The sequence below is a fragment of the Selaginella moellendorffii genome, unplaced genomic scaffold (assembly GCF_000143415.4).
Source record: "Selaginella moellendorffii unplaced genomic scaffold, v1.0 SELMOscaffold_49, whole genome shotgun sequence".
NCBI lineage: Eukaryota > Viridiplantae > Streptophyta > Lycopodiopsida > Selaginellales > Selaginellaceae > Selaginella > Selaginella moellendorffii.
The window spans coordinates 144959-153124 of NW_003314310.1; the positions used below are offsets into that span (position 1 = coordinate 144959).

Sequence of the window (8166 nt, forward strand, 5' to 3'; positions counted from 1 at the left end):
TGTTTAGCTTGGTCGGCCATTGCAACCAACTCCTTTGATACCAATGTTATGATCCGGCGCAAAAAGACAAAGATCTAGTTGCCCTAGACTATGCTATGCCACCTCTTAAGGTTCCTCACCACCCAACCACCCCCGAGCTACCTCAAAAGCTCTACTGCACCGCCGCTCCACTGTGAGCCCTAGGGTAGGTTAAGTCCCTTACCCTAACATACCCTTGAGCCTCCCTTTGACCGACGTTGACCACGTAGTCAAAGCTGGCGCCTAACACCCAACATCTCTGATTGAGGATCCAAAGTACTTGGACACTGGTTCTATTATAGACCACGTGTCCAAGACACAGAAGCAAGCTCTTGGGATCCAAGCACAGCAATATTGCCTTTTGGGAGGCTCCATCTATCGCTGCACCGCACATGGGGTCCTGCTTTGCTATGTCACTGAGGCTGAGATCCCCAAGCTCTTGCAAGCTTTTCACTCATGCTCTAGACACTATGCAGGCAAAACAACAGCTGGCACTAGAAACACTTGCTGGCATACTTGGCTGTGTCATGATGAATGGAAGGCCAATAGAAACCATGTCACAGAAGAAGCTGAGCTCAGCAATTCAACCCCCACAACAGCATTCCCCATCTTTCATTCTATGGGGCCTTTCTTCAAATGGGGTTTAGACTTCATCAGCCCTATTTCTCCCCCGAGCTCATGGACATTGATATATTTTGATGGCAACGGACTATTTCACGAAGTGGATTGAGGCAGTTCTTCTCAAGTGAGCAGACTAGACATCTACAGTAAAGTTCCTATATGAGTTTATTGTGTGCCAGTTTGGAGTTCCAGCTGTTCTAGTATCTGACTGCAGTGGTGCTTTACTTGGATGAGTTGTGGAGTATCTCTTGCAGCAGCTTCATATCCAACATGTCAAGAGCAGTAGCTACTATCCATAATCCAATGGGCAAGCTGAGTCCAGCAACAAGATCCTCAAGGCCATCCTCTCCAAGCTGGTGGATGAGCATCCAAGGAAATGGCATGAGCACTTACAAACTGCACTATGGGCATTTTGGACAATGTACAAGACGTCTATCTCAGCCACACCATTCTCCTTGGTCTATGGGACTGAAGCTGTGCTTCTGGTAGAGCTCCAAGTCCCTTCACTCCAGTTCTCTTTGTGACAAAGTTCCAGCTTTCAAACGACATCAAGCTTGGGACATCCTAGCTTTGGATGAACAGCAACAACATTCAGCTGAACACCTTCATGCTGCAAAATGTCAACTCAAAGCTAGGGAGGATCAACACAGGGTCAGGAGTAAATACCAACCTAGACAGTTGGTTCTTCTCAAGGATCAAACTCCTACCAATAAGTTTTCTCCACGGTGGCTGGGTCCTTTCTTTGTCAAGTCTGCCACTCCTGGAGGAGCATACACACTCACAGATGAGACTGGACAGGAGCTCCCTCACTCTCACAATCACTCCCATCTCAAGTTGTTTCGGCGGTGAGATCTTTCCATTTTCTCTTTTCTTTTTATTTCTTCTCTCTTTCTTGCTTTTATTTCTGCTCTCACTCTTCTTACATATTTCTTCAGGCCAGGGAATCATGTGGATCAAGTCTCTTCCATGGTGAACACACTTTAGCTGCATTACCAATTATATGAAGACTCCTCAACTCTTGCTAGTTTGTGCTTCATTTCTTTGGCTTCTTTCCCTATATCAATTCCATCCTCACATTCTCATCACCTCCATGCTTTAAAATTCCCTTCCACACACTCACACCATTGTTGCCTAGCTCTCACTACACATATTCAATCTACTCTTTCACATTTTCCACCATTCATCATCCATTCATACTAGACACTTGGGGACAACATTTCATCATAGAGGACAGGGGGGGGGGGGGATTTGTAGAAAGATTGGAGCATTTTCTCATGTTTGAGCAAGCATTGCAGGAGCATCCCTCATTCCCCCAACAAAGCTTCTCTCCCTCACTTCTAAAGAATTGAAAGATTCTTTTATGAGGCTTTAAGTACCCATTTAGGAGTCCAACCCAAATAGCATGAAGTAACAATATTGGTGGTTGATAACCATATTGACCAAGATCTCTTCCATCTAACCTGAATTAACAAAATCCCAAATGAACCCCAAGGTATACATAGGTTCACCACTCCCCCCAATAACTATGACTTGAGGTGACTTGAGCTCCACCAGATGCTCCAGCTTGAGGTGCTTCACAACCTCAAGGACTGACTGATTAGCACTAAAATCTAGCAACACCTCAACCTTTTGGCCAAAAATCATTGTTTTCATAATTGCATAAGGTTATTCTAGATAATCCTTCTTGAACATGGCAGTCTTTTCACCTTGCTTCTTCTTCCAATTGGCCTTAACTCTATGCCAATCTTCATCCACTTGTTTTGCAAGTAGTCTTAGGGCCCTCCAACCATCATTAGTAGTGAGGCTGAAACTGAAATTGTACAAGAGATTCCTTTATATACTTTGTCATCTCTTGGGTTCAGTATTTGGCTCCCTTGGAGGTGGTTTTATCCTTTCTTCCATAGCCTTGGCCTTCTCAGCTACAGTCCTCTTGTTACATTCTTCAAGTCCTCTACTGTCGTTCTCGAGTGTGAATCATATACAATTGCAGATCCTCTTCTTCATTGTTGTGCTTAGAATCTAGCTTATTTGTCTCTTCCAGATCCCCAGCCCAATAATCCCCTTCACACTTGAAACATTTACCCTGTCTATTGCTTTGGACTTGATCTACCACCTTTATACCAAAGGCCACCATTTGGGGTCCATTTTGAGTTGGGCTTTTTTTTTTCTTATATGAGGTTTGTGGTCAAGCTCTAGACCTTCTTATGCAACTTTTCTGCAGTAGCATCTTCCACATTCTTTGCTTGGTCCGTAGATTTCACCATCTTGTTCACCTTATGAATCTCTGTCTCATAGAAATCTTCTCCATGTTTGAACTCAATTGCTTGTGTTACTGCCTATGCATATGACTCCTATAAAGTGTTCTTCATACAATCTTTCAATAGAGTCCTCAATCCCTCAAGAGAACTAACCAAGCAACCAAAGACAACAACTCAAAATATAAATTATAAGGGGTTTAAAGAGGGAAAGGCCCCTTTTCCAATTAGTTAAGGGCATTGGGTTACTTAGGGTTAAGTGTCCTTAGGTTTGAATAATATTGAGCTAAATAACCTTTGAGGAAATCTAAATTTAGGAGTTTACATTTGGTATTATAGAGGGTCTCAAGTTTAACTTTGTTAGTTTAATAGAGGAATCATATCATATGTTGAAATTGACATTTAGTAGGTTCAATTTGCTTATGGCTTGGCTTGACCCAAGGAGTAAGGTGTCAAGAGAGTGAGGTTTTCAGAAGACCTATGGCAAAGTCCAAATTCAAGAGCATATGGGCCTCAATTGCATTGTAAGCCGACTCAAGGCATTTGCAAAAGTCTGGATAGTTTCACTGCTGAGTGACCTCTTGAGGAGAAGTCCAAATTTAGGAGCTTACAAGGCCCAACTACATTGCAAGCCAACTTAGGGCATTTGCAAAATTCCAGAAAGTCTCATTGTTCTTCTGAGTCTTTGTGGCAAGCTCATATAGGAGTCTTCAATTATCCAAGTTGAGAAACTAATCTCTAAACTTCCACTCAAGCCAGTTGAGCCTAATCTCACATCCCTCTGGATCCCCTAGGAAATCTTCCTTTGAAGAATTCCACTAAACCTTGGCCGGTCCAGTGGACATTGCACTTTCAGCCCATAGCAAGGTGTTGTAGTCTAACCAACCATTCAATTTTGCTATGAAAAGGGTTGCCAACCAGTTTTGATTCTTAGTTGGTTTACCATCTCCCTTGAAACTAGGCAATTTAAACTTGCTAGAGATAGTGGCATCTCATTCACATAGTGTAGTAAGACCTCATAATCCACTAAACATCCTAGGAGGATTTATCAATGATCCTTAGCATACACTTCAAACATAGAGTTGTAAGTAACTAGGACATGAGGATCTTCCTTCTAGTGAACACTTAAGTATTTACATAGTTTAGTTCTTTTATGCCCCAACTAGAATAATGATTTTCCCCAAATCTTTGTTATCCTCTAGCACAAATTCTCATTGCACAACTCCTAGGGAATATCTACATATCTTCACATCACACCTTCAATCAAACATGACTTTGACTATTTCAAGGGTTTGGACAGCACATGGACATATGGTGTGGAAATGGGATGGAACATGCATAATGAATGATGAATAATGGTGTCATGAGTGACCAAATGAGTGAATGGTGAATATGAAAATAGAGAGGATGATATGTAGAGGATGACATATAGAATGAAGTGACGTTGATAAGAACTTGGTATCTAACTTGGTATGACAATCTGATTAATAATCTTGGTAGTTAGGAATAGGGTGCCACCATTTCCTTACTGTGAAAAGTCTCCACTGAATAGGGTTTCTTTAATCCTGGTGTGGGGAGACTAGCAGCTGGAAATTGTGTGCATCTGACTAAAGTGCCTATTGGGTCCTAAGCCCACATCACCAGTGGATATTCTGCCACTTGGCCAGATGTGTGGCAAGCTCTTCTAAAAACATGGAAGCACAAAGTCAATGAGAGTAATAGTGCATACTAATATCTGAAGGGCAAGTTTGATTGTTCCCCCTTCCTTGATATCAAAGGGTAGTAGAATATTACATATCCTATCATTTGGTTGTGTAGGGAGTGAGACTAAATAGAGAGATCTGTCATCTTTTCTAGAAATAGCAAAGAATCTCCAGTATTAGCATCTATGAGGCATATTTGTAGAATGTAAATTATAAAACTACAATCTAATGCCATTTCATATTTAATAAATTTTCATGATTGTTTCAAAGACTAACTCCTAAGACTGGGGTGTGGGGGGGTTGTGGGGGGTTTTAAATGTATAACAAGAGTAGTGGATAGGTTGGGTATGGTTGACTAACTTGAGGTGTAGTGGGTCTTGGGCCATTGAATAAAGGGATGGGAAAATTCTTGAGTATATAATAAAGGAGCAAAGGAACTAAAGCATAGAATAATTCCTTAGAATATAACTCAAAGTGCAAAGGGACAAAAGTAACACTAGAATAGTTTTAGAGCATACAACATCTTAATGCTAAGACCAGCACACAAAATGGAGCTAAATGAAGTTTGGCACTACCACTATACTAGTGGTTTAATGTGAAGATATAAATCTTTTATCAACTAGCATGGTATGGAGCTTAGGCTTTATCCAAGCCAAGCAAAGGATAAGCATGCAAAGCAAGGTTCTCCCTTAGTCCATGTATTCAAGAGTTTAAATTCCATGTACTGCAAATATGTTTAGTCGTTTGTGTTTGTGGCAACCATGCACAACACCTTAATGCTGCAGTTTGCATCTTGAATGCTAGCAAAATTCTACAAACACATACACATTTTTTATTTAAATAATTATAAAAATATAAATTAATACACACAGATATAGAAAACCAACACAAAACAAGAGTAGAAAACCAGTAAAAACTTGATAAACTCCTCATATTGTTGTTATTATCATCTTTGTCTGGTTTTACATAATCCCAAGCCTTGATATCAGGCGGTGATTTTGTGCACACAGGGATCCCTACACCCTTCAATTGCACAAGATGCCATTAATCCTCTTTACCACTCCTTGAAATTTGCTGTGGCAGTTTGCATTTCCATTTGCGAACTCTAGAGTGGTAGGATCCCATGACCACAACATGCTCTCATTCTACATTTGCCATTGCTTGTGTGCAAAACATTGCCCACTGTTTGCAAAACACTACACATATTCTTTGTGTGTGTGTGTGTGTGTTTTAATTTCCCAGCCAAAGCAAAACAGATTTTGCGAACGTTTGGATATACTGGCAAACGTGTTCATAAGTAACCATGAAAGAATGCTTCACTCCTAGTGTTAGGTGCCAGCTTTGACCACATGGTCAACATCAGTCAAAGAGAGGCTCAAGGGTATATTATGTTAGGGTAAGGGATTTAACCTACCCTAAGGCCTACAGGGGAGTGGTGGTGCAGTGGAGCTTTTTGAGGTAACTCAGGGGTGGTTGGGTGATGAGGAACCTCAAAAGGTGGCATAGCATAGTCTAGGGCGACTAAATTTCTGTCTTTTTGCGCTGGATCATAACATTGGTATCAGAGGAGTTGGTTGCGATGGCCAACCAAGTTACGTTCAGCGATCTCGCCGGATTGCAGCCCTAAGTTGTTTGAGGAGAGAGCTCGAAGGCACTAGAGAGAGAGTGTGAGAAAGAGGGAGGGAGCGAGTGTCCAGGGCGGCACAAGCATCGCAGACCGCGGCAGCAACACACGGAGCTCGTCTCCCTCCTCTTTCTCCTCTTTTCTCTCGCTCTCTGTCGTTTTTATCGATATCTCCCAAACGGCTGGGAGAAACCTCGATTCCTTCGACGGGGGGCTTCTAGGAGTGTAGATTCTCATCCTCCTAGAAGGCCGCGGCGAGATCTGCCACGGATCTGGAGATCTCGCTGGCCCTAGGTCGCTGCTGTTTTTAGGGTTCTTCGGCGGCGGCTAGGGTTTTTCGGGGCTTAGAGATCTGGAGGAGTGGAGAGGGCAGCTAGGAACACCACGGCTGCAGCAGCTGGACGCTCTCCTCTCCTCCTCTTCTTTTTTCGCTTCTCATGGTTTCAAGTTTTTTGGGAGCTCATAACTCCTGAACGGCTTGGAATTTTTCCACAAAAATTCACAGGGGGATAGCTGGGAGGGAGCCTCACACCCTCCCAGAAGCGCAGGCAAAAATTCTTCACGGTCTCAGAGTTCTCACCTGCCCTAATTCGTGGCTAGGGTTAGGGTTCTTGGCTGGCTTTTGCCCTAACTGCGGTTAGGGCAGGACTTAGGGTGGCGGCGGGATCTTCGATCCGGCCACTCTAAGTGTCAGGGATCTTCGTTGCATGTGGTTGGCACGGCAGCAACATGGTGGAAACGCAACGGTTGCTGGTCTCGCAGCTTCGAGCGGGATTTCTCGCCTTAGGTCGGGCCATGCAAGGTGGCGACTAAGGTACGGAGAGCGTGAAGCTGCATGTGTCGGAGGTTCTTGGCGACTTGAGTCGTGGAAACACGACCAAGTCATGGGAACTTTGTTGACTGGTGGAGGACAGTTTGGGACGACATCCCGACATAGCGAAGTGTCCGCGGTGGATGGACGTGGAAGACACTATGGGCGCATTTTTGGATCTAGTGACAGGGAAGTGCTGTCACAAAGGGGGCCAGTGGCGGATGGCTGAGTTGGTTTGCTCGCGGAGGGGATCCCACATGGTTCTTGCTTCAGGGCTAGTCCTTTGAGGAGGTTCGCGGAGGCTTGCAAGTCTTGTGATTGTCGCGATGCCGGCAACGGGGGCTCGTATATCATTGAAGGGGGCCAGCGCACTTGTCTAGTGTGGGAGGCAAGGTAGCATGCTCTAGTCTAGAGCTGGAGGAGGCTCACACCTCGCTTGTTCTACGCTTTGGAGTTTGTTCGCAATGGGCACCGACTTAGTGCTGGAAGTACACTGGGGAGGTAGGCGCTCCAAGACACAGCATCACGTCTTGGGGCGTAACAGGTGGCTTCAGCTTGTGCAGTGGAGTCACCTTGGAGGCGAGTGACCCATGAGCAACGCCGGGTCATCGTGCTCGAGTTGGACCACTTGGCTGCGACGACATCGAGCTAGATCGACATGGTGTTCGTCTGGCTTGTCATCATTGTGACCGAGTGGAGGAGTGGCAAGGCGAAGCAGGTGGCTTCAAGCTCCGCGGTGGAGTCACCTGGGAGGCGGACGGCCCAAGAGCAGCGCCGGGCGTTCGCGCTCATAGTTTCACTAGTCTCTTCGAGAGTGCGCTCTCAATGTTGTTTTGATCCCTTTGGGATTGGGGTAATGTACATACATGTTTAGCGATGGCCAACCAAGTTGAACGCTGGAATTCTATTCTTGATGGTGGTGCCGAAGATGGTGCCAACAAAGCTATAAAGATTTAGACAATTTAAGATGTTGTTCATGAATTGCGAGCCCTTAATTGAAATCGGTAAATGATGCAAGACAAGATACATGGCATGATGGATACCATACGTGAGCATGTTGAGGCACTCGAGGCTAGACGTGGTAGCACTCCAAATAAGCCTTCCTTGGTAGATTGACTCAAGATTCCAATCTTT

At 44.4% G+C, this 8166-nt stretch overlaps 1 long non-coding RNA gene across 1 annotated transcript; it reads left to right on the top strand.

Annotated features, from left to right (window-relative positions):
- Positions 1 to 6233: 6233 nt before the first annotated feature.
- LOC112350378 lies at positions 6234 to 7916 on the top strand. The gene is made up of 2 exons (XR_002993751.1): positions 6234 to 7533; positions 7587 to 7916. It is a non-coding gene; the product is annotated as an uncharacterized LOC112350378 (long non-coding RNA).
- Positions 7917 to 8166: the final 250 nt, after the last annotated feature.